Raw genomic sequence first — 27,254 nt, forward strand, 5'->3', positions numbered from 1 at the left:
GCTTGCTCAGGGCCCCAGAGTTTCCAGCTTTATGATTCATTACTGGTATTAGCTTTTAAGCCTCTCTATATAGTGAAGCCCAAACAGGTGTTTAATTCCTTATTGTGCGGACGAAGACTTTGTTATGGTCCTGGAGGGTGAAAGAGCTCTGTGTGGTGTTTAGTGGAATGTGACTCTCAGATGCTTGGGGTTGATGTTTACTTTGAATATTAGGTGGAAAATAGGACCTGCTTTGTGAACTGGCTGTGGGAATCCTACAGCAGTCATCCTATAGAGTCCTGTCCACCACAGTACTGAAATCTCTGTCTCAAAGTAGGTATTTTGCCATTTTCTCATTGCTGACAGTCTCCTATGAAGTTGAAGGGATTATTTTCAAAAGGGTAACTTTTCAACTCCACTTGTCAGATTATTGTCCTTAGACCATCATAGCTGCAGCAACATCACTACATTAAATATATGTGGCATTTGGCTGTGCTTTCTGTTGGATGAATGCTGCTAGATGCATGCATTCACATCAACTCGTTTTACTTGAGGCACCTTTTCAGCATTTGGGGTTTGAAGACAAAATGAATGCACTATTATCTTTCCTGTGGAAAGACAATTCACAGGCAAATACAGAGCTTAGTACAACGAGCAGAGAATTTACCACTTAGACCAATTTGACTGTCTTCTTCAGCTATAGCACATAATGGCACAGAAAGCATTCTGTTCTGTCTCTTCTCATTGAGGCATTACTGAGCCAGGCCCATTGAATTAGAGCAGGAAGGAGGGATTTTACCCCTGGAAAACCTTCAGCCTTGCTGCACATGTTGATATGCCTTCATTCCAACTTTCTGACAGCAAGAGTCTTTGGATTTATATCTCTGAATTACAGCAATGCATTTGTGAATTATACCAGCGTTTTAAACTGATCATATTTGCCAGGCAGATAATAGCATGATCATTAGACAAGCCCAACTCCTCATTTATCAACATCTTATTCAGGTAACTCCAAAAAGAAGAAGGTATCTTAAGATCCAAGGGAAAATTAAGATACTTATAGAGGAAATAAATTCGTTGTCATATGCTTGGGAGGAATATGAGATCAGCTTTTGTTTCAGATCTCTGTCTAATAAAACTTACAATGTTTTTGGAAATTCTGAATCCTTTGAAGCTTACTTAGCTTCAGATTCTTAGGACAAGAAGAGTTAACAGAAACACCTGTGCTGAAATCATCTGCTCCACGTTGCAGAAGAAAAAAACAAGAGGGAGAACCTTGCTACAGAGGGGCATAATGTCTGAACATCTGCACACACTCTTAACTCGACCTGCTGCGTGGGCAGCTCTTGCTTGCTACCAGGCAATAGAAATATGGCAAACACAACAGAACTCATGATGTGTTGGGGGGCAGGAAGCAGGAGAGAATACTTAATTACTTCCCTGAGTAATAAAATAGCAGAGTAATAAAATAGACCATGTAACTTCTCACCCACCTTTTCCATCATTGTTGCCACAGTTACTCTTCCCACTTTCTATGCTGCTTCCAGCCGATGAAGGATTTGCATTTCAGCTCACATCCACTTGTTTCCCTGCTACAGAAAGTTATCTTGTTTTTGAGACATGATCTTAAGTTTCCCTGTCCTGGTAAATAATGAATGCACATGGAAAAATGTTCACACACTGAGCATAAACCAAACCCCAGCCAATCCCAAGGGAAATACTCTAAGTGCCTTCAGAGCAGACAGGTTGACATTGGGTATGTGTCATTTTTATTTAACTTTTCCAAAGCTGGGTTGTCACTGATGTCACCAAGATCTCATCTCCTCCTTCATTCCCTCTCAAGCACTCCAGCAAAAGCAGCAGCCATAGAGAGTGACAGTGGACACTCAGGAGATTAGAATCATAGAATTGGCCACAAGGATGGTCAGAGGGCTGGAGCTCCTCTCCTATGAAGACAAGCTGAGACAGTTGGGGTTGTTCAGTCTGGAGAAGGGAAGGCACCAAGGAGACCTTATTGTAGCCTGCCAGTATCTGAAGGGGGGCTACAGGAAAGCTGGGACTTTTTAGTGTTAGGTGGTGACAGGAATAGGTGGAAAGAGTCCAAGCTAGAGGAGGGGAGATTTAGATTAGATGTTAGCAAGAAGTTCACCATAAAGGTGGTGAGACACTGCAAGAGGTTGCCCGAAGAAGCTGCCCAAAGATGTGGTGGAAGCTCCATCCCTGGAAGTTTTTAAGGCCAGGATAGATTTTCCTCTGGGCAACCTGATCTAGTGGAAGGTGTCCCTGTCCATGGCAGGTGAGTTGGAAGTGGATGATCCTTGAGGTTCCTTCCAACCCTGACAATTCTGTGATTCTGGAATTGCTCTGATATTAAAAGAATTCAGAAATAAGTTTCATTCACTAGAGGGAGGATAATCATTTACTTATCATCTGCTTTTAAGAAAATGATGAAGTGTAATAAGAAATGGAAAAGTTGTTCTAATCTTTGCATTTTAATACCAGTTAGTAATTATTTAACTTACTGGATGTTAAATATTAGAAAACCCAGTATTTTGTTTTTCACACAGCAATTCATACTGATGACAGACCTTCAATGGTACGTTTTCCCCACAGACACCAGGAATCAGGAATTTGGTTTTGTTACATTTTCTCTTCTAATACCATACAAAAGACAAAGGCGAAAGAGTAAAGGCAAATTCATTAAATGCTTACAAATCCATCCTGAAAAAAAATGCAATTTTCTTTGTCACTTCTTATCCATCAGTCAGTCAGTCTTTTTTTTTTTTTTATTATTCATTTTCTAGCTGTCACTCCATTTGATGAAAATAAACCTTCACAATCAAGTGTTGATATACAGTATTGCCATCTTCTGGTACCTATACATTATTTGGCTATTTAACTATAGTTCCCTTTTCATTGGCATGAGCTTCCCTGCCTTTCTGACATGTGAGTTATAACTCACTGTCATCTTTCTCTACTAACCATGCATATTAATGCAGCAGAATATCAATAAACATGATTCCAAAAATAAAAGATGAGAGATGTATGCTATATAAGTCTACCACCTATTTGCTTATATTTCACTGGATAATCTCCCATATGTCATAGTCATCCAAAGACACAAAGCTCAGAATGGGACTATGAGAGCATTAATCTTGTGGTGAATTAATGTCCTCTGTGCCAGCACAGTTCCCCATTCAGTCAAGCTCTTCTCCCTAGTAACAAGTGATAGGATGAGAGGAAATGGCCTCAAGTTGCACCAGGGGAGGTTTAGGTTGGATATTAGAAGAAAATTCCTCACTGAAAGGGTTCTCAAACCTTGGAACAGGCTCCCCAGGGAGGTGGTTGAATCCCCATCCCTGGAAGTGTTTTAAAGACGCAGAGATGTGCTGAGGGACGTGGTTTAGTCTTGGTAAAGTCAGACAATGGTTGAACTTGATGGTCTTAAAGGTGTTTTCCAACCCAAACAGTTCTATGGTTCTGTAAACCTCATCACAGCATTAGGTGGTCGTTTTGTGTAACCATACAGCATAGCCATGAGAAAAGAAAGAGTAAACAAAGAAGGCAAAAGAAGGTCAGTAAGTAGGCAAAGAAACCTGGGATCTGTTCTCTCCCACACACAAGGTAATTCACCTTTCTGCCCCTCAGTACTTAACTTGTAAGGTAAAGTAGCAGGACATCCCAACTCCTGTGTCATCTCAGGGAAAAAAATCCTGAGATCCTTCAGAGAGAGGTGTTGAGAGTGTCTAACTATCCTGGATAGAATAAACAAAACAAAACAACAGGATGCAAAAATGTTCTTCCTGAAAACACAGCAACTAGAACAGTGGTCCCCACCGAAAGCCTATGTGCTCCACTACTCTCTTGTCAGCACAGACGAAAGGTGCTTGGGGTAAAGTAAAACCAGGGCAAACAGACATGGCTGCTTCCCTTTTGTATACATCAAGCCTCCAACTACTCCCAGCTCAGAGGATTTCTTCTTAATTATTAATCATTTTAATTTTTAATTTGTTTAATTGTTAATTAATCCTTTTAATTGTTAATTCTTTGGCAAGGACCACTTTGTTAATTCTTGTTTATAATTCATATATGATAAATAATCCTTACTCCTACTTGTCAGCAATATTTAGGAGCAGATTCTTTATAAGGCTGAATACCTATGAATTTAAAAGTATTTTAGAATACAGAATATTAATTTGCATTGGGTTGGATAATGGCATGGATCCCATTGAAGTCCTAATCTATTTTTCATTTGAGTTGGAATTCATTTTTTTGCTCTAGATGCCAACTACCACTTCAAAAAACAAACCCCAAAAACCCTACCAGATCAAGAATTTGGTATAAACTAATTGGATGTGGTCCCAGTGCCTGTTTTTCTGTACTCTTAACTTGGTAGAAAATATTGGTAACACAGGCACAGCAGCATTAGCATGAATCTTAACCACTAGATTGGTTAGTAATATCAAGGAAAAAAAAAAGGATGAAATAAGCAATATTCAGTTTTAGAATTATTTGGACTTCAACGTTGTTCACTGTTAGAAATAACTAATGTTTGGGAGGTTAACTCTAGCTACCAATTCATAAGCAACATAAGAGGTTGCACTCAGCTGGTGGTGTTCCATGAAACTGTGTGGGATTTTTAATGCTTTGCTCTTGCACACATTTCAAATCAAGCAAAGCTTTCATTTCATTCACTAAGACCTCTGTTCAACTTATACTTCAAATTATTTCACTAATGTAGCTCAGTGTTACCACAGAATCACAGAACATTAGGGGTTGGAAAGGACCTTAAAAGATCATTCAGTCCAACCCCCCTGCCAGGGCAGGGTCACCTAGAGTAGGTCACATAGGGACATGCCAAGTGGGTGCTGAATGTCTCCAGAGAAGGAGACTCCACAACTCCCTCTCTGGGCAGCCTGTTCCAGTGTTTTGTCACCCTCACTGTGAAAAAGTTATTCCTTATGGTCACATGAAGCCTCCTATGCTCCAGCCTGCACTCATTGCCCCTTGTCCTATCTTTGGGCATCTTTGAGAAGAGTCAGGCTCTGTCCTCCTGACACTCACCCTTCACATATTTATTATTCTTATTCCCATAGTTTTACTCCAGAGATAGGGAAATTTCTATCACAGCAGTCATTCTAACTTTGAATTTAATAATTCTAAATTAGTATTTTCAAATACTACTACTACTACTAAATTCTTCAAATGTGTTTGTCAAGAATTTGAGGCTGCATTCAGAACAGGAATGAAGCTTCTTTATTATGCAAACAAAATCTTGGTGCCTCACTTCTGGCAGTTAGAAAGATTTTGGTCTCAATTCCAATAGTATATTTTGTTTATCTCTATAGTTTAGCTCTACAATCACATCCCCATTTTAAATAGATAACCCAAATCTAGCACAGAAATGCAAGAGAGTCAACTTAATTTGTTCTGGCTAGGAAGAACTGCAAACCTCAAAAGTTACTAGGAAGGAAAGAAAAGATAACCAAAACCATAAACATTTAAAAAAAATAGTAATAATTTCTGAAGACTAAGATACTTCTCTAATGTCATTCAAGCTAATAAAATATGAGTTTTCCCCACCATAACCCATGTACACTGACTATATTGTTCAATGTTATTGTTGTCTCCACTGCATCCAGTAAAGAACTACTGAAGACAAGGGATACATTTGCAATCATTCACAGAATGTTAGAGGCTGGAAAGGATCTCCAGAGATCATTGAGTCCAAACCCCCTGCCAAAGCAGGACCACCCAGGGTAGTCCTCACAAAAATGCATCCAGGCAGGTTTAGAATGTGTCCAGAGAAGGAGACTGAACAACCTCTCTGGGCAGCCTATTCCAGTGCTCTGTCACCCTCACTGTAAAGAAGTTTCTCCTCATGTTAAGGTGAAACCTTCTTTGTTCAACTTTGTCTCCATTGTTCCTTATTACTGTGCACCACCAAAAAGAGCTTGGCCCTCTCCGCTTGACCCCCAGCCCTCAGCTCTTGATAGACATTGATCAGATCCCTCTCAGCCTTCTCAAGTCTAAACAGCCCCAGGGCTCTCAGTCTCTCTTCAGAGGGGAGATGCTCAATTCCCCTAAGCATCCTCATGGCTCTCCATTGGACTCTCTCCAGCAGATCCCTGTCTCTCTTGAACTGGAGAGCCCTGAACTGAACAGAGTATTCCAGGTGTGGTCTCAGCAGGGCGGAGTAGGAGGAAGCAGAACCTCCTTAGCCCTGCTGGACACACTTTTCTTGCTGCACCCCAGAATACTGTTGGCCTTCTTGGCCCCAAGGGCACATTGCTATCCCATGGAGAACATGCTGTCCACTAGGACTCCAGGGTCTTTCTCCATGGAGCTGCTTCCCAACAGGGCAACCCGTAACCTGTACTGGTTCCTGTTGTTATTCCTTCACAGATGCATTCCTAACAATAAAGCCATTCATTCTTAAAATCACAGTGTTCCTCAGTTATTACTGACTTTGTTTTTTCTGTTTCTAGGGAAAAATTGTTCATAAGCCAGCTTTTGGCAAAGAGAGTGAGTCAAGGCTGTACTGAAAGATGACAGAGAGAAATTTGTAGTTCAAGCTTCCAAAGAGGCAGCTACTGCTGTGCAATGTACAAGTAGTCAGCTTGGATATATGGACATATTGGGTCCATTTATATGTATATGTACATAGAGGGCTGTGAAGATGAATAGAGGATAAGAGAATCTCTGTTATGAAGAAAGGCTGAGGGCTGTTTAGCCTGCTGAAGAGAAGACTGAGGCAGGATCTTTTCAATGCTTATCTTTACTCAAAGCTGGGTCTCCGGAGGATGGGGCCAGGCTTTTTTCAGTGGTGCCCAGTGAAAGGACAAGAGGTAATGGGCACAAACCTGAACAAACAAGAGAAGGAACTTCTTTGAGGGTGGTGGAGCACTGAAACAGGCTGCCCAGAGAGGTGGTGGATTCTCCCTCTCTGGAGTCATTCAAGGTCTGCCTGGATGCTGTTCTGTGCAGCCTGCTCTGGATGAACCTGGTCTGGCAGGGAGGCTGGGCTAGGTGATCTCCAGAGGTCCCTTCCAGCCCCTGTCATTTTGTGATTCTGTAACATCTGATTGCGTCCATCTCAAATCTGCTCTCTCTGTGCAGAGTTAACTAGGTATCAGTGATAACTGGTTGACAGGGATCAGACAGAGCCTCTCTTCAGAGATTAAGATGCTGATAAATAGCTGACTCCCAGGGCCCAGAGCTGCTTCCTGACATCTGTATGTTCATGAGGATGTTCAGGATCATGCTCACATACCCCACAGACACTTGGGGTCCAGGGTGATGAAGAATATAGAAGTGGCTAAGTAAAAGGTTTAGAAAGGCACAGAAATAAAGTCTCTGTTGTGTCCTAGGATTTCTATAGGTTAGGATATGGTATGTACACAAAGCTTAAACAAACCAGCCCCTAAAATCAAACTCCATTTGGATCCATTTTTTTGATCAGGACTTTTACACTACAGAAAAAGCACAGGAACCAAAGCCATTAAAAAAAAAAAGACATCAGAAGCTCCCTAGGCCACCATCCTCCTTTTATCCAAGTTCTTTTCAAGCACTAAAAGAAAAAAAAAAAAAACAACAAACCAAATCAAAAAACCAGAACACCTTTCAGGTGTAGAATGAGAGGCTTTAGTTTGCTTTTGTGGTCTTCAAACATGACCATAAAACATTTCATACAAAGCTATGCAGTGGGTTAATAGCCATTTCTTGTCACCCTAAATACAGTCAAGTGCACAGAGGCAGATTCTGTGAAGGTATAGGACTAGTGTTCACAACAAGAGCTCCTGCCCCTCTGCAGCCTGGAATGGAGCATGTTTATAACTGGCTCTTTTTATTGCTAGTTATTTTACAAATATTTTACTGGCAAATCTTTGTAAATGAAGTTGCTTAACCATGATCCAAGGTAAATGGAAATCATTCAGACCTAAGGCAAAATTGTGTAAATGTTCTCAGGAGAGGAAAAACAACTCTTGATTTGGAAAGGCTGCTTCAAGGGTAAAAAATATTTCAGATTAATATGTAAGAGGAAACATGATTTCTTAGCTTTCCCCAAACAGATTACATTTTCCCCCTAGTGCTTCACTCCTACCATTTAATCCATCCCTGTTAGAAGAACCTTTGAGAAATAAAGGTCATTCTGCCCACTCATGCCCAATGCCTTGCATGAAGGGCTGTTGCTACTTATTGATATTTGAAGTCTAGATTGTGATATGGCTATTTGTCCTCGTTGTCTGGTCTAGCACTATAACAGTATTTTGTTAAGACAGCAGCCTTCCACAGAGCAGAGATAGCTTTCAGTTATTACCAGGCTGTATCAGCTGCGAATTGGTGACCTAAAAGTAAAATGCTTCAAACCCATTTCCAATTGCATGAGCTTTCCAGCCTTCCAGAGCTGTTAGCACTCACCTTTACAGACAGCAGATTGGGCTCAGTTTTAGTACCTTACCATCTGGCACTGTGTTACATACAGGGTAATCTTTTCATTTTACTTTGACCTAAATGAAACAGAACCTAAAATTCACCACAAATATCTGACTTTACACGGATCATCCAAAATATCTCATGGAGACAAAAAACCCCCAAACAGTTGTTGCCTATGTTGCATGAAAAAAAATTTACTGTCTGAAAAAAGTACAGATTCATAGAATCATCTGGGTTGGAAGGGATCTCTAAAGGCCATCCAAGTCCAACCCCCCTGCAGTAAGCAAGGACACCCTCAACTAGATCAGCTTGCCCAGAGCCCTGTTGAGCCTCACCTTCAATATCTCCACTGATGGGGTCTCAACCATCTCCCTGGGCAACCTGTTCCAGTGTTCCACCTCCCTTATGGTGCAGAACTTTTTCCTAACATCCAACCTCAATCTGCTTTTCTCTACCTTGAAGCCATTGCCCCTTGTCCTATTCCTGCAGGTCTTAGAAAACAGTCCCTATCCAGCCTTCTTGCAGGCCCACTTTCAGGTACTGGGAGGTCATCATTAGGTCTCCCTGGAGCCTTCTCTTCTCCAGGCTGAACACCCCCAGCTCCCTCAGCCTGTCCTCATAGCAGAGGTGCTCCAGCCCCCTGAGCATTTTCCTGGTGCTCCTCTGGACCCTCTCCATCAGGTCCATGTCCTTCCTGTGTTGAGTAGTTATGTTCCCTGACATTTTGCCAGTGAAAGTCTCTAAAGTACTAGATATTTAATCAAAACACAAAGAGAATTATAATTATTCCCACAGAAAGTGATAACTTTACCTTAGAAAGTAATAATTACTTTCTACAGTAGTATTATTATCTGAAATCTTATTTATTGGTGACTAGCCTACAGAAAACTCACTGTACATTGTAATCACTTTAGAAAGCAGCAGTATTATTAGACTGATACACAATAAAAATTATCTGCTGAATTATTTTAAAGCACTGCCTTTTCAATTGAAAAAATACTTCTTTTTTTTTTTTTTCCAGTGCCTCACCAGAGTATATGAAAATTACTTCTATTTAGCACTGTCCTAGATTTGAGCCATGAGCTGCCCAGGGGAAAAAGACACAGAGATATTTTACCTCCAAGGGAGTAAAATAAAAAAACTTGCACAGAATGAGAGGTTAATGAATGCTATTTACAAATATATACAGAAACACAACAGGTATTCAGGGAAAAGTCATATAGACACAAATTAAGCCCAGTTCTCTATCTGGGTCAGAACCTTCCAAAATCTTCCCCCCCAACTCAACTTCAGCAGATGGAGGAACAGTCCAAACTCCCTCCCCCCAAAATTGCATAACAAGAAATAAGCCAAGGCCACAGAAGACCTTAGCAAGCCCTCCCTTCTCCACAAGACATAAGCTGCCATGTTGGGAAGCAGAGAGAAGGGAGAAAAAAGAAAGAACAGACTGCAAACCCCCTTTATATAGGGAGATGCAGCATGATGAGAATGAAATAACAAAGATGACACTTTCCTGTGTCCACCCCTCTGGTACTTCTGGAGGACTTTTTCTCTATGGTTAAGACACCCAGTCTCAAACCCATGGGAAGCAGCTCCCTTTTAAAGCAGTATATTTCTCTGTTGTTGCTAACTAGCTATAATTATTAAATCAGCTGTATTGTTGATCAAAGTAGCTACAATACAGGGCACCACAAAACTGTTCTAGAATGATATGGTTAAATGATATCAGTTCACAATTACCCAGCACCAGGCATAGGCTGTAACTTTATTTCTCCTTGCTTTTAGAATAAGTGGAACATTTCCTACCATTAGAGCCTTCATGGAATGGTAATGACATCTCAAAGCCAAAAATGCTGATTCCTTTTTTTTTTTTTTTTTTTAATTATTTTTAAGTGTATGTGCATATCAGAAATGTGATTTTCCTCCAGAGATTAATTTTCAGACTGGGAGAAAGAGTTGGCTGACAGCAAGTACATTATCTGCACAAGTCTGCAAAAACCTGTGAAGAACTTCTACACATACAGTTTCATGTGAGAAGGTTTTTGTCCACTATCTCCATGAGCTGCCAGTGAGATACAGTAATGCTGTATGCATAAAAGACAGATGCTGCACAGAGATAGAGGTTGAGAGGATGTTTGTCCAAGTAAACTGATTTATTTCACGTAATGGTCAAACCTGATGTAAGCAAAACATAAGAAAAAAAAATATTTCAGTGAGATTTTCAGTCAGATTTTCTAGGCATCTATAGTCTCTAACATGGACCAGAGAAAAATCTGCTTTTCAATCAGATATAGGCAGATATTTGCTGCCAGCTGAAAGGTAAACCTTAGCTCATTTTGTAAAGGCACAGCAGGGTCACAGAATTGCAGAATCACAGAATGTTAAGGGTTGGAAGGAACTCCACTGTCAAAGCACATGGTATCACAGGACATTAGAGGTGGAAAGGGACTCCAGAGATCATCCAGTCCAACCCCCCTGCCTAAGCAGGATCACCTAGGGTTGGCTTTGAAAGTCTCCAGAGAAGGAAACTCCACAACCTCTCTGGGCAGCCTTTTCCAGTGTTCTGTCACCCTCACAGTAAAGAAGTCTCTCCTCATGTTGAGGTGGAACTGCCTGTGTTCTAGCCTACATCCATTATTCCTTGTCCTATTACCAGCTAACACTGAAAAGAGCCCGTCCTCTTCCTCTTGACAGCCACCCCTTAGATATTTTTAGACATTAATAAGATCCCCTCTCAGCCTTCTCTTCTCCAGACTAAACAGTCCCAGTTCTTTCAGTCTTGCTTCACAGGAGAGATGTTCAAATCCCTTAATCATCCTCGTAGTTGATTTTGTAGACAGCAAGGTCAGGTTCACCAAGGTACATGTAGACCCATATGATGCACAAGAGCACACAGAGAGGAGAACCACAGGACTGAGATAAATGGCACTGGAGTTCAGTGTTTTCTGATAGCAAGCTGGAAGAGGTATGATATATGGAAGGAGAATGCAAAAGTGTCATTCAAGCATTTATCTTAAACTGCTAACTTCTGGGAAAAAAACCTCCTAACTGTCACATCTCCAGGGATATTTATTTATTGAGTAAATATTTTTTTCCTAGAAGAAAATCCACACAAAGCCCCCAAACATAAATCAAGACCAAACAAGATCCAGATTACCAAGTTTCTTAGGATATGCAATGTGTTGTAAAGATATCTCATCTAGATTTGTGGTGGTTGAAAGTAATTTACATGTGGCAATGCGGAGTGCAAAGTGAGATGAAGCACAGCCAAGAGTCATAATATCTATGAGTAACCCAAAGGTCACAAAGCAAGGTAGATACTAACAATTTCCTTCATTTTTTCCCCCTGCAGTTTATGTTCATGCCAAACTAACAGATTCCCCTGCATCAGTTTAAGGCAAATAAATTTCCTTTTGCAATCCCATTTGGTATCAACATCAGGAAGTCTACTAACTTTGGGCTTGTCCCATGGATTTTAGAGCATCAATTATTACTTTAGGAAGTTTTGAGAAATAAAACATGTCTGTTCAGCCTGTGCCCATCATCATCTCTTAATTTAAAAACATTTATTCCTTTCTTCCTGTTGCAACATCCTTTCCATGCATGCAATGATGCTCTCTAAGTGTTTTAATTTAAAGAGGGTTAGAGCCTCAGGAAGATCACAAAACACTGAAGGAAAACAAGTGTCTGGACAGTAATGTTCTGTCTTAACAATAGAAATGAATTTGCTTTTGGGCTAAAAAAACATGTTTTCTTTCACATGTTAATCTAAAATATTTATTAGCTTTGAAGCAGCTTTTACAAATCAGGTTAATGATCCTTTAACAGATTTTGAAAATAGACTAACATTGTTTAAATTAAAAAAAATTGCTGCAGGACAGTCTTCTAAGACCATATTCATCAAAGGCTCAGGAGTTGTGGGCAGTTTCTCAGGGGAAAGTGCATCATGGTGAGTTGTAACTGACCTCCTGTGATGAGTGGTTTGGGTTTTCTTACAGCAGTCATCAGAGGCCACTTCCATTTATCAAAAGCTAAGCATTTTGAGAGTCTAAAATAGTGTGTTCAATGTACCCCATCAGATATTGTCCTTAATATATCTGCTGCAGGAAAGCATAAAATTTTCTGATGGTATTAAACTTTTATCTGCTGCAGGAGGAAAAAACCTGAAGCACTTTATCTCTTAACAGCAAAAGGAAACAAAAGATTTTGTAATGACAGAGTTTCTTGATACAGTTCCTTCCTGAGAGTCTCCTCTAATCCATTACTCTGCATCAGCCTGAGTTTTGTCCTCTCCTTTAATCTTTTTTCTTCATAAAAAGCACAAATCATAAGAACAGATTTGGAAAAGGAACTTGTGTTCAAGTATATTTAAGGCTTTAATACAGAGCAACACATTCAGATAGCAAACACTCAATAGTGAGATTATGTGATATTATATAACCACAAATTGTTACAAAACTATGCTTTACCTCTGCCTATGCTCTTTGTACAAATGGCTTAAGGGAAAGTATCATAGGCTTTTCCCAAACTATTGTGCCTTACTCTTTTATCACTGCAATCACTTACAGGGTTTTTTATTATACTGTATTATTACTTCTTTTCTCAAAGAAAGTGGGTTCAGACCTGAGTTTTCAAAAGAATTCTGTTTTGTGTGTCAGATAACAACACGCTGCTCCTTGAACAGTCAGGATCTGTCACTCCTGCAGACTTAGCTACAATTTGGTGCATTTCATAACGTGCCTGTAGGAAGTTCTATTATTGCTAATGACTTTCAAGAGCATCAGATGTGTGTAGGACTCGCCCAACACACGTTATTCAAGAGCTTACCTACACAGTTATGTACACAACAGCCAGTACTTGGCACAAATTCCCAGTATCCCAACTCTGAGATGACATCTTCTAAAAGAATGTGATTTAATCACAGCATTAACAGCGGTTCGTGCAAAGGAACCACTTGGTGCTACTTGAGAATAACCTTACACATCAAACCTCTTCATCATTTTTGCACTGGATAATTATTTCTGCTGTAAGTTAATTGGCCAATTTTGCACAATGACATGGTGGCTGAAGAATTAAAGCGTTGTTCTTGCTTTTGTTGTTCTTGCCTGATATTTGTTAGTGATTGATACGAGTTTTTGTGAGTATGTGGCATTCTGTAAGATATGTTGCAGATGTTAATTGTTAAAAGCTTGCCAGACAACACTGTCAAACACAAGCCTAGAAAGAACCTGAAGAAATTCTGTTTCCCTGCCCCAGGGGAAATGCTTTTCTGCTTCTGCCATTCCTGGCAAATATTTCAGTCAGTCCAGACACTGTTCAGTGGCCTCTAATAAGAAAGGCTTCATGGACCCATGATCCATGTGCCTACTATCCATGCTTTGTCCTAATTCTAAATTAAATCCTTCTTACTGCATGGCCACAGGTAATACATTGCATCTTTCTTCTTTACCACAGCCTGTCATGCACTTGAGACAGTTACATACTTCTGGATGTTTTCTTTAAGTTAAACAGTGCAAATGACTCCTCTTAGTAAGATTAGCTGGGTATCAGTCATTCCCACCTCTTTTCTATGCAGTAATTGCTAACTGTCATGCCTTGGCTGAAAGCTGTGCATTAGAAAAGAGCTTTCTTCACTATGATATTTGTCATTAAAAAAATAATTAAGAAAAATCTTATTTTTTCACTCTAATCAGCTAGATAAAATATAGGCATATAGTATCTATACAAACTGGTTTGCTGCATGAGAAAAACCTACTTATAAAATCAGCCAGGACCACAGTTTGTAGCAGGTCAGACTACAGGAAGGATGAGCACTACATTGAGGACTATCATTTGGGCTGAGGGAACTGCATTTCATGATGGTGTGGATTTATCAATATTTGGAGCCAGATAAGAAGTTCTCTGGCACTGGTTCAGTGCTCAGCACTGGAAAACCTCGTGTTAGCCTAACTGGCTTGTTGCATGCAACAGAACCTTACTTTACCAGCTGATGTTCTAGTCAAGCAGGTAGAAGCTGCAGTGACTCCATCTTTCTGGGTTTGTTTTGCAGTCACACAGTATTTTGCAAGACTGATACCTCCATACTGACAGTACAGTGCCATGGAATTCAGCTACTTTATCATTTATCATTACATGTGAAAAATACCAGGCTTACTATCTTCCTAATTCTCTCTCTGAATCAAACTTGATCCTGTTACAACAAACTCACATTAGGAGAGTGTGAACTGGTGCAAACTGGCAGTGGCATTAGAAGCTAGCCCATAGTATTTTTACTGCCTTTGATGGAAACATGAGGAGGATCTGTACAGAATGATAGGCTTCTAAAACTCAGAACAGAGGTAACTCCTTTCTATAACAGCTTACACAACTTATAACACAATATGTGTAATAGCTTATACAAACTGAAATGTAACAGAACTCACTGAATAGTACGCCAATGCATATTCAAAGACTTAACAGGTTGCCTCCCACTGTCACATAACTGCAAAACCAAAAGTTTATGTCATAATGATTTAACAGGGGACATATTTTCTGATTTTCCAGAACCTACATGAATTCTGAGGCATGAAAATTGCCCAGATTTATCATCTGGAAAATTATGTAAGAAAGAAAAAGAATGTATCCAAGCAGATGCCTATTGTGTGAATACTCACAAAGTCTGCATCATCTGCTGAAAAAAGGAATTGTTCAATAGCCCTGCCAGGGTTTTATATTCCAGTAGAAAAGCTGAGCTCTCTTTTAAAAGAATTTCCCAAGCTTCCTAGTGAATTTGAGTCAACAGTTTTATTACAGCCATCTGAACCCTGAAAAGCAAATTTGTTTGGATGTACTCAACTTAATAGAGCCTCAAGTGACCCATTAAATTTTGTTCATTAGACTCACTGACATAATTTAAAACACTTCATCCAGATAAATTTTATGTCAAGCACAATTTGTCTTGTGCCCATGTGAAAAGTCCAGTCAGCAGAAGTTCAAATGGGATTTAATAGAATGAGCAAAGTACATTAATGATGGCTAGCAATAAAACCAATAAAACCTTCAGCAAGTGTACTTCTTAACCTAAGAAAGAGATACCTGTGCACCAGGACGGAAATGGCTATCCCTCTTTGCAGTGTGTTCATCCCGCCAGCCTTTAGTGAGATTTCAGGGAGGGCCTTGTTTCATGCTCAAACAAAAGCCAAAGCCATCTTACAGGGGTTGTTTCAGTTGGTTGGATTTACCCCTCAATAATCCAGAAAGAAGGAAGCACAGGAAGGTGAGTGGTCCATGCATTCACATAATATGAAAGAGATCTAGTTAAAGGCCTTCTTTTCAGTTCCTTGTATCTGAGCAGCACCACCTCTGCAGGCTTTGCTCATGGTTTCTCAGCAGTGCAGGCAGAATTTAATTTTTCTTTTGTCAGGATTTTGGCCATGTTTTGAAGAGGGGAAAAATTCTGTTTTGCAGAAATGGCAGAGCTGATCCTAAGGGATAACAGACCACCTGGATCTGTAAGATGCTAGGAGAAAGGGAGGGTTGAGGAGGGTCAGAGGGATTTCAAAATGCTGTCAGTAGAAAAGAGGATTTGCCCCTCCTGCACACCCACCAGTCCCATAGCAAAGCCTTGGGCACTGTTTTCTCTGTTCTCTCTGCTAGCCCCATGCAGTTAGTGGGTGACTCTCCAATTCCAGATACCTTACATTAAACTTTACCACCCTGCCACAATGGCCTTATTTATCATCTCATACCTGTGGGGGCTGTAGGCACATTTTGTGAACTTATCAAAGGGCTGACTCATGTAGATGCAGATTTCCTGAGCTGCTTCTACTCTATTTTGGATGTACAATCTTGTCTTTAACCAGGCTGTGCTGTAGCTCTGAAGGACCTTACAGATAGGGCATGCTCAAAAGTAAACATCTCGTTCAGAAATATCTTATGCAGCAAATTTCTTGAGGCTGTTTTTTTGTATTGTGTTCCACCCCCCCTGGATAATACTAACACTGTCAAAGTGATTTGGGAAAGGTTTGAGAGCAGCTCCTCCTCAGCTCACACATTATACAAAGACAAGGAATAAGACATTTTTTTCTTTATCTGTTATCAGTGATAAACAGAACAAGAAATGGTGAGAGAAGCTGGAGCAGAGTAGAATTGTTGCTTTCCTGGACTCAGACAAGACTCCCAAGTGAAACACAGGATGTTCTACCAATAATTTCAGGAAGCTCTCTTATCTCGTCCTCTGTCATTGTAGCGAAAGCACTGACAGCTTTAATAATTTTGGACAAAGCTTATCTTTTCCTGCACACTCCTCTTCCCATGTGCTCTCTTATTATGCAAAACTGTGGGAAACTTTTATTAGAACTCTATTAAATCATAGAAGTATTTGTGAAAACCACTTCACTGAAGAGCCTGGGCCTTGAAGCGTCTTCACTAATGCTAAGACTGAAGGATTGTGCCTGAGATTGGTTCAGTGTGCAGTGGTTTAATGAAATGCCAGCTTTTACTGGAAGGTCTGATGGAGCTGCAAGGAGCTGAGCTGTAGGATGTGCTCTTGGCCAGATGCCACAAAGCCTGCCTTAATTACTGAGACTGACTGTCCTCCTTTCCTCCTCCTCTCCTGAAATTTCATGCTGGACCTCAAAAATGCTACTGGCAGGACTAAGAGCAAAATGAATAAATTTCTGTGAAGAGTTTCCTTTTAGGGAAGTACAGGTTTCTGTGATAACATTTCCAACCTTCTGTATATTACAAGTGTTTGCTTATTTAAATTAATTATTTTAACACTTGATATTCAAATATTCATCTTCAATCTACAGCTCTACTTGCCCAGAGAAAACTACACACTAAATGCAATTTCATCTCAGTGCAGCGAGGTCTGTGAGAGATAAACAAAACGTATCTGAGATATTCATATGGTCACAGAATGGTCTGTATGATTTCCATGTCTTCGCTATGTTTTAATGCCAGTGGCAAAACTAAAAATACCACTAAGTGAATAGCTGTGAATTTTCCCTACCGAAAACTACTTCAAAAAGTAGGTGCAGTTTTTGAGAAAGACTAAGACATTTCTGGTAGAAATACTGAGCTCTTTTGTCCTTGAGATTAGTCTGAATTAAAAAAGCATGGACAAAAGATTTTTTACCCTGATTTTGAAGCCTTCAAATTGTGTAGGCTTCATATAGTTACATGCAAGGCACAGCTTAGCCCACAGTTGAGATGCAGGAAAAGCTTGCATGTCTTCAGTCATGATGATATATATATAATTTTGTCTGTGTGTGCACTTTAAAAAAGCAATTTTTATGCTCTCATTCAGATTCATATTGAAGCCTGGAAAGAAAATTAACTTTTCTGTGAGTCTTCACTGTAATCCTCCAAGGTCTAGCTAGTCTGGAATTCTTTAGCAATTAGGTGTCTAGAGATTAATTAGGAAGAGAAAACACTTCTTCCATATTAAAACCAAAACCAAACCACAAACAAATAACCTCCTTCTTAAAAAAAAAAAAAAATGGAAATGCAGTGATGTTTTCTACATAGTCAGCCAGTTGCAATCAGTGGACTCCTTTTCTCTCCAATTGATACGTGCCCGCACGTTCCCATGCAGGCATACAGCAGATTTGGCTGGCTCAAAAACAAGCCCTTGTGCATTTGAGCCTCAGTGTTCACCCTTTTTCAACCTGCTGTCAAACTGCAGACCACGAACTAGTTGTAAATCTTTCAGTACAGTAACTCTTTCGAGAAGAATAGGTGGTACGTGGTGTTTAAGTATTCCGTACCAATACAAGAAACTGATAGTCCTGGATTATTGTTTTCCCCAGAGCAGAAATATAAGACAAAGTCTAAAAAGAAGGGAAACTCTAAGACTGTGAGGTCAAAGAGAAATCCATTTAACTAGGCACTATGGAACGAACGACACTATTGATAATTGTGGTACTGTAGCACACTAAAAAGTCATAATTGATTCAGATACTTGCACATCTTCAATTAAACAAACATTTAGGAAATTCTCAGTCTATTAACATCATAATAGCAATTACAAAACACACTATAGAGAACGTGATCAGGTTTAGAAGAAGAGAAAAAAAATTACACAGGCACAAATAGAGTTGAAAAAGTAAGAGTATAATTTCTTGGGTTTATCTCTCCATGTCAGAAAGACTACAGGGGAATTTAAAAGCAAAAATACTTATAAAAGGGAAATTAAGAAGTGAAGGATTTCTTTATTTGGAGGGTCTGGAAAAGAGATGGCTCTGAGGAGAACATATTGTGACCTTTCAGTATCTTAAAGGGGGCCCTCAAGAAAGCTGGTGAGGGACTTTGTAGGGCATCAGGTAGGGATAGGACTAGAGGGAATGGAGCAAAACTAGAAATGGATAGATTCAGACTGGATGTTAGGAAGAAATTCTTCACCATGAGGGCAGAGAGACGCTGGAACAAGTTGCCCAGGGAGGTGGTAGAAGCCTCATCCCTGGAGGTTTTTGCAGCCAGGCTGGATGTGGCTGTGAGCAACCTGCTGGAGTGTGAGGTGTCCCTGCCCATGGCAGGGGGGTTGGAACTGACTGATCCTTGAGGTTCCCTTCCAACTCTAACATTTCTATGATTCTATATAGCACATGACAGCACAACAAATTATATAACTGTATCCTGAAAAGGTCACCTGCAAGTTCTTTAACTTTCCTCAAAAAAACAAGAATACAAGGAAAAAAGAAAATAAAATTATCACCAAATAATAATAATAATAAAATCATTCTTAATTCTAAGACTGCTATATGATCCCTGGACTTTAAAGGCTAGTGAGAAGGCCAAGCATACAATAACTTTACAAATGACCATACATCCACCATTGTGTGGGTAAAGTATCCAAAGTTATTCTCGGTTAGATATAAAATGGTGAGGAATTCAAACTGTTGTGTTTCTTGAGCATAAGACTTGTACTAACTGCTGCTGTTTGGAAGAAAGTAGATTCAGGAGAGAGTGGTCTGACCTAATCCATTATGAATTTTCTATTCCCTTTCTCTCTGAGGTGTCTAACACTGGACAAACTATAAGAATAAGTAGACCAATAGCCTGCTGTAATGTAAAGGTTACATTCCAATGAGTTGGAAATGATCCTGCTATTCAGTTTATTCCAATCCACTACTCCTTCTCCTTAGAAGGAGATGAAAGGTCTTCTGGATTGTGTTTGTACAGAAAACTGTATTTGTGAGCATACAGACATCATAAAATCACCACAGATTACCATCTACCAACTGGTACAAGCACATCTGAATAGAACAACAATACATAACCTGGGAACTAATTGAAGACCCAGAAACTTGGGCTTCACCTGGAGTACTGCATCCTGGTCTGCTGCCCCCAGCATAAGAGAACAGGGAGATGTTGGAGCAGGTCCAGATGATCCAAGGGCTGGAGCACCTCCTCTTTGAAGGCAGGCTGTGAGACTTGGGAAAGTTCAGCCTGGAGAAAAGGCAGCTCTGAGGAGGCCTTCACAGCAGCCTTCCAGTGCCTGAAAGGGGCCTACAAGAAAGTCGGGATGGGACCTTTTGCAAGGGCCTGTAGTGAGAGGATGAGAGGGAATGGAGTGAAGCTTGAGGAGGACAGACCAGATATTGGGAAGAAATTCTTTATAGTGAGGGTGGTAAGACACTGGAAGAGGTTGCCCAGGGAGGTCGTGGATGCCTGCTCCCTGGAGGTGTTCAAGGTCAGGCTGCTTGAGGCCTTGAGCAACCTGACCCAGCGCCCCCTATGGCTGGGGGCTTGGAACTACAGGACCTTCAAGGTCCCTTCCAACTTAAACCATCATATAAACGAATTTATGAATGGACGAACTTTTGGGACAACTGGGGCTACCCAAATAAGGATTTTGAGATTTTTCAGAATTGTTGCATATCATTCTTTTTCCTCCCACTTCTCCCAGACCAGACTATTCCCAGGAGCTGATGTAGATACATGAATGGTTTCACTTAGATAAAAAGAAAAACAAAAAACAACCAAAAAGATACTTTGAGTTATTTACTGACAAAAAAAAAACCAAAACCATGTTGTACTAAATACCTCATTATCTGAGTGAAATTAGAGCTACTGTGTCAGAAAGACATGAATAAACCCTATTTCAACTCTGCCTAGTTTAACATGCAATAACAGCAAGTATGGATGATAAGTAAGAAATAAATATACTGGTGATTTTTAAGTTGTCCCTTTTCTCTAGTTCACCTCTCATGAGCTCTTTGTACACAGGTTTTTGTCATATGAATCTGTATGAAGTCTTTTTTTCCCTGTCATCACCATAATAACTCCACAACATTGCTATAATACATCTCATGCTTCCACTTGGGGTGAAATTCTGGACCTTGGAGTCCACAAGCATTGCTGTGTCAATTCTCCTGGACTTGGATGAACCTGTTCACTCAATCATTTATATTAGTAGTTCTTATTTCTCCCAAGTCTCCCAATATTCATCTGACATTATTTCACTTTTACTGCATACGTCCTCTATGTGCACACAAAAGCTGTTAAGATATCCTCAGAGAGGCCATCCTAAATAAGACCCAAAGAGAGCTGCAATACAGGATATTTATTATTATTTATCAAAGTATACAGCAAGAAAAAGAAACTCAAGTCTTGAAATTAGGAACCTTTCTTTTGAATCTTCTCCTGTGGAAATTTTTTTTCTGAAATAACCAAACTAAAAAAAATCTAATCAAATCTAACCAAAAATTATACCAACTGAATAAAGCCCCATATAATCCACACACAAATCTCTACCTACATTTAAACCTTCCTGAGAGAGCACAAGGAAAGATGTGAGAAAATGACTTCTTGGGCATTGAGCGGTGTTTCTTTGCTTTCAGTTTAGCTTCATAAGCATCACCCCTCCCAGAGAACTTGGAATAGTCTGTCTGACTCAGTCTCCTGATGAGATCCTTTTAAATTCATCACTCTATGTGCAAAGACAAGTTAATGAGATCTTGTAATTACCATTACCTCCCAACAATATATGCTCAAGCAAATTACATTCATTAGCAATCATACGTAGAGCCTCATATATCTGTCGTAAGAGGGTATGACATTTCTTTCCTTGAGTAGTGTCTATTCTAAACCCTCTTTAAGTCTGAAGTCCATAGCAATGGCCATGACTATATTTTAGACCTGTCCTATCACAGCTGCCTTCACACAGGCCAGTGCCATCCTGGGCTGCATCAGAAGAAGCATGGCCAGCAGATGGAGAGAGGTGATTCTGCCACTTTACTCGGGGGAGACCTCACCTGGAGCACTGCATCCAGCTCTGGAGCCCTTAATACAGGAAGGACATGGACCTGATGGAGTGGGTCCAGAAGAGAGCCATGAAAATGCTCAGGGGGCTGGAGCCCCTCTGCTATGAGGACAGACTGAAGAAGCTGGGGGTGTTCAGCCTGGAGAAGAGAAGGCTTCAGGGTTCAGGGAGACCTAAAAATGACTTTCCAGTACCTGAAGGGAGCCTACAAGAAGGAATGTGGAGAGAGTGTTTACAAGGGCCTGCAGTGACAGGGGACAATGGCTTCAAACTAGGGAAGAGCAGATTTAGATTGGATGTTAGGTTCTTTACCAGGGGAGTAGTGGAACACGGGAACAGTTTGCCCAGGGAGGGCCCCATCGCTGGAGATACTGAAGGTGAGGCTTGATAGGGCTGTGGGCAACCTGATCTAGTTGAGGATGTCCCTGCTGACTGTGGGAGGTTGGACTGGATGACCTGTGGAGGTCCCTTCCGGCCTTGACCATTCTATGATTCTATGCTCCTGAGCCGATTCCTGCCAGGCATTTAACTCCTCACTGGCACAAAGCAGGATTGTCAATGGAAATGGCAAAGACCAAATCCCTATGTGCAATACTTAGTGTTGTGAGAAAGAAAACACACAGGCACATTTCAGCAAATTTTCATGTCTTCGAGCCAATGAACCAAGCTGTTGTCAACAAGCATTCCATAAGAGAAATAAAAAAATTCCTTTCCACATTCTCAGAAACTGTTTTGATGCAGAAAGCTTCTGTTGCAAGAGTTACCATGAAGTAACATTTTCCACCCCAGTTACAAAATCACAAGAAACAGGGGGGGGAAATCAAATGCTAATAAATCTTCAACTACAGCAACGTAAAAGTGAGTCTGTAATTACTTCTGCCACTCACAATACATTTTTAATATACTTCTATAGGGTAAGGGCCATCAATTACTATTGAGACTAAGAAAGGCAAACCAAATTATCTTTCCCAGTCTAACATCATACACAAGTGTAATGAATTTGTGAATTATGTACTCATTCAGAACATATGACTCGACTTGACACATTTTACTTGACTTTAACTGCTAAGTTCTCACCTCTGCTGCTACAATACCCAAATCTGAGTGCTGAAAAAAAACAAGCTAGAGAAACTCAGGCAAGGATTCAATGGCACAATATTTTAAATATTTAAGAGTAATTTGAATAAGTACTATTCATCTTAATAGCAAGGTTTATAAATGCTCTAAAGGAACAGAGACCTTCTCATGATAAATGCCTCTATTAGAATTCAGTAATGAATTAATTTTTAATAAGGCAATGATCTTGTTAGCATTAAAGGTGATTCCCCTTTCTTTTCACATTAAAAAACAGGCTAAATTTCTGCAAGTGGTTAACCTCCAGGTACTAGGTATAAAGAATTATTATTTTTCATACATTCTAAAGCTTGGTGGGGAAGAATTAAAAGAAGAAAATGTATCAGTTAATAGTGCTCCAGCTCACTGCAATGGGTTACTTTAGAGATTTATTTCAGCTGAGGAATAAATCTCAGTTTTGTAAGATGTTTGAAATGCAGTTACTTTAAAAACATTTTCTTAAGTGTACTTTAGCATTTTATAATCAATTTATTGTATGTTTCTCTTTTTAAGTTTTTATACCTCTAAAACTTGCTTCTAAATTAATTTTGTGTGTGTAACACTGCATGACATTAAAAAGTATTTTATCTCAGTGTTGTAGTCTAGCTTTTCTAAATAGTATCAATAAAACCCCTCAAATCCATAAACTAATGAAAACCTCAATTAATTAATGAATCTTGCTAGGAACAGAAAGGAAATTCTCGCCCTACAAAAAGGATTCTCTTAGGTATGGAGAAAATTAAATTATTTTAGTATGCAGTGATAACCACAAAGATTTTACTGCAAATAAGTGGGGAAATCAGAGAAGGATTTTACTGATTTTTGAGAATACATGTAGCATGAAAAACATTTCTGAATTTCAAAACCATTTACTTCCTATATAGAAGTTATAAGATCACAGAGTGGTTTGGGTTGGAAAGGACCTCCAAAGCTCATCCAGTCCAACCCCTTCTGCAGTCAGCAGGGACATCCTCAATTAGATCAGGTTGCCCAGAGACCTGTTGAGCCTCATCTTGAATACCCTAACCACCTTCCTGGTCAACCTGTTCCAGTGTTCCACCACCCTCATAGTAGAGAACTTGTTCATAAGATCCAATCCAAATCTGCTCTTCTCTAGTTAGAAGCCATTGCCCCTCATCCTATCAGTATAGCAAACTTATGTAGTCATACAAGTTTTGTGTTGGTTTTCAATCTTTTTTTTGTTTCTTTGGGTTTTCTTGGTTTTGTTTGAGTTTGGGGATTTTTTGTTTGTTTGGGTTGGGGGTTGAGGGGTTTTTTTGGGGGGGTGTTGTTGGGTTGGTGCTTTTTTTTTTGCTTTGGTTTGGGATTTTTTTGATTTTGTTTGTTTTCTACTGGTCTCTGAACCTCTTACACGGACATCAGGAAAAATAGACTTTGATTTATAAATACATCCTTGACATGTACATTTTCAACATTTATTTCATACAAAGAACACCTTTGTAAGTCTGAATGGTGCACAACCACCTTATTTTGGACAGAAAACAACCAACTGAAGATTAAATGAATGCATAGCACTTGCTGAGTCCTAACTTGTTTAGCTGTCACCTTTCATCTGAAGGCAGTAGAGCAAGGACAGATTAAAGCAGCTCAGCATCTGTCCTGATAAATACAGGAGAACCCCACCCTTAAAAAGAGCACTGAGAAAACGCTCATGGTTCCCATCACTTGTGATCTAAAGCCACAGCCTGATCTGTTCCCTCATTTCTTTTTGTATTGTTGTTGGGTTTTGCTTGTTTGTTTTATATTCATAGAGAAAATTTCTCTTATTTCTGTCTCCCCTTTCTTCAAATAGTGAGATATGTGCAGAGAACCAGGGAAGAGGAGCTACTGTGCAACACTGTCATATTCGATACCCTATTACATCTTCCACTGATGTGTTTTACACTGTGTTTCAAAAGGACAAAGATTACATGGAATTGTGAGAGAGCACAAAGCAAGGCTATTTGAACGTAGTGACAGGTGCTGGAGAAATAGAAACATGGACAGAAAGCAGCACATTTAAATGTATGTCAGGCTTTTCCTCTCTGCTCTGCAGTGTAAATAACATGGGAGGATGTGGCTGCACTACTTGAGAAGACATGCACCAAATATTTTGACATATTCAGTAAGCTGTTGAGCAAGACTAAAAGGCTAAAGAAATAGATGAGCTATAAGGAGGAAATATGCCAGTGTGGCAGGAGAGACAAACTGAGACCTGTAAGGAGGGGATGACCCTTTGTTTCTCTTTTGTTTCTGTGAAGAAAGAACAGAACCGGTATATAACTATGAGATAATGAGAGAAATTTAATTTCACAAGCCATAGCCATTGCCCGGAATTTGACAGAGACAGCCCTTCCTTCCATCAACAAAAACATAATGCAGGAGAAAATCTAATTATCTTCTAAAGGATAACCCAATGTATCTATTGGAGCAGATATATGAATCTGCATATTCACTACACAACTCCATGACTCTCAGGGTCTATTTTCTTTGTAAATACTCATTTCTATATTGATTGAAGCTATCATCTTTCAGAAGCTTAAAGACAAGCATGGTTTTTATGTCAGCCCCTCTTTTCCTGTTTTCTTCTCACTAATACTATGTAGATATTTATAAAAAAGGAAATGTCAGAGATGTTACACTAAAATAAATTATTTACCTGCTCTACTCAAAAGCTCTAAATGTCACTACTATTCTTTCAGTAATATAAAGTATCATGCAGCACGTTTCAGCTGTGTTTTGCCCTTTTTTTTTTTTTTTAGAGCAGATTAGTGCCTCTCAGCTGCCTTTAAAGACAAAACTAATACTCCTTTTAAAGACTGCCTCCTTTGATTTAAAGTGCTGGGAAGGAACTGCAGTTTGGCTTGTCAAGGAAAACCAGTTTCTTAATTTGCAGAAAAATGTTTATCCCCACACAAACACACGTGGAAAGAATGCTTCTGCCTTCTGCCAGCAAAAGACCTCTACAATTTTTTAATTCTTGTGAGTTTTTTTCTTATAAGAAAGCAAGAGAAGCTGGATGAGAAAACCCAGCAAAGTGAAAGAAGAACATAACAACCACAGTGAAGTATGAACTGTCTGTTCTCTTGACCTCAATGCAGTCCAAATTGACTTCAATGTGGTCAGAGTTTCACAGTCATCTGGTGAGGCTGAACTCTAAGTGCTTGGTGTCAGGAGTCATCACAGTCAGGGAGCTGAATTCAGTGGTGCTGCAAGTTCTGTGTCACTAGTCTCCCTCCTCTGTTTATTTCTAACAACCATCCTCTCTTGTTTCTCCTGGGCTCTTTTAATCCAAGGTCATCTTTCACCAGTGTCTTTTCATCTAACACCAATCTATAGCTTTCTAATCAAGGCTCCCATCTCTTCCAAACCTCCTTTTCCAGTCAGCATTGCCTGTCTTGTAAATCAATGATATACTCTTAGTTCCCAATCAACTTCTCTCTTCCCTGCTTTCCTCAGGTGTCTGACCTTATCGTAGCCATCCATCTATGCTAAATCTTTACTCTTGCACCACTACTGCTCACCTGGTAAATTAGTCCTGCCGTCCTATATCCATCCTATTTGAATGTAACAATGGGAAACCTTTTATAAGTCCTGTTTGCATTAATGCAAATGGTTTTAAATTGTCTAGTTACATCACAGCAGAAATTGGATAAATAGAGCTTTTAAGACGGGGTAAAAACTGAAGGGGAAGAAAAACCCTCTTGGAGATGAAGCAAGTGTATGATAGTCATTTCAAATGCAATATAATCTTCAGGAAACTGATTTGGGGTAAATGGGAAAATAGTGAAATTATCAGAATAACAATAATAAAAAGAAGGCAAACATGCCACTAGTTCATGTGAGAATAGGGAAAGAATTTACTAGTTTAATATATGTGCATTATGCAAGGCACTCTTTGTACACCTGAGACATCTAGGAAAATATTAACCCATGTGTTGTAGAAAGGTGTTGACTTGTGGGACAAAAAAAATCTGGAGCATTACTGAAATGTCCGGGATAGTTTAGGAAGGAAAATTGTTATTATGATCGGAGGTATATAAGGAAAGAGAAGAGGCAGTTCAATTTAGGTCCAGGAAATGCTGCAAAGTGTAATTGACTGATTTTGAAAAGCATTTTCTGCCTTTCATATGAGTTTCCTCTCAGCAGTATTTTAGGAGTAACTTTGCAATCAGTGTGCATTGCTCGACTGATGAAACGAGTCCTAATTCTGAAAACACACACTTTACCCACAGATAAAATGAATAAAGTCATGATGACTAATTCCCTGCTCCAAAATATACTTGCACAACCCTGTGTAAGGTAAGAAGCATCAGTCTAAAGCAAATATGCCATCACTTCCTGAGACAACAAGTATGTGGGAAATGCAGCACAGGCTACATATCACACTTGTTCCCAGATTCTCAGCATAAAAGAGTGGATTTGGGGCATGAAACTGAGACAACAGCTGTTATCCACGCACAAACAGCTGGATGCTGTG

The sequence above is a fragment of the Indicator indicator genome, chromosome 5 (genome assembly GCF_027791375.1).
Source record: "Indicator indicator isolate 239-I01 chromosome 5, UM_Iind_1.1, whole genome shotgun sequence".
In the NCBI taxonomy this organism is placed as follows: Eukaryota; Metazoa; Chordata; class Aves; order Piciformes; family Indicatoridae; genus Indicator; species Indicator indicator.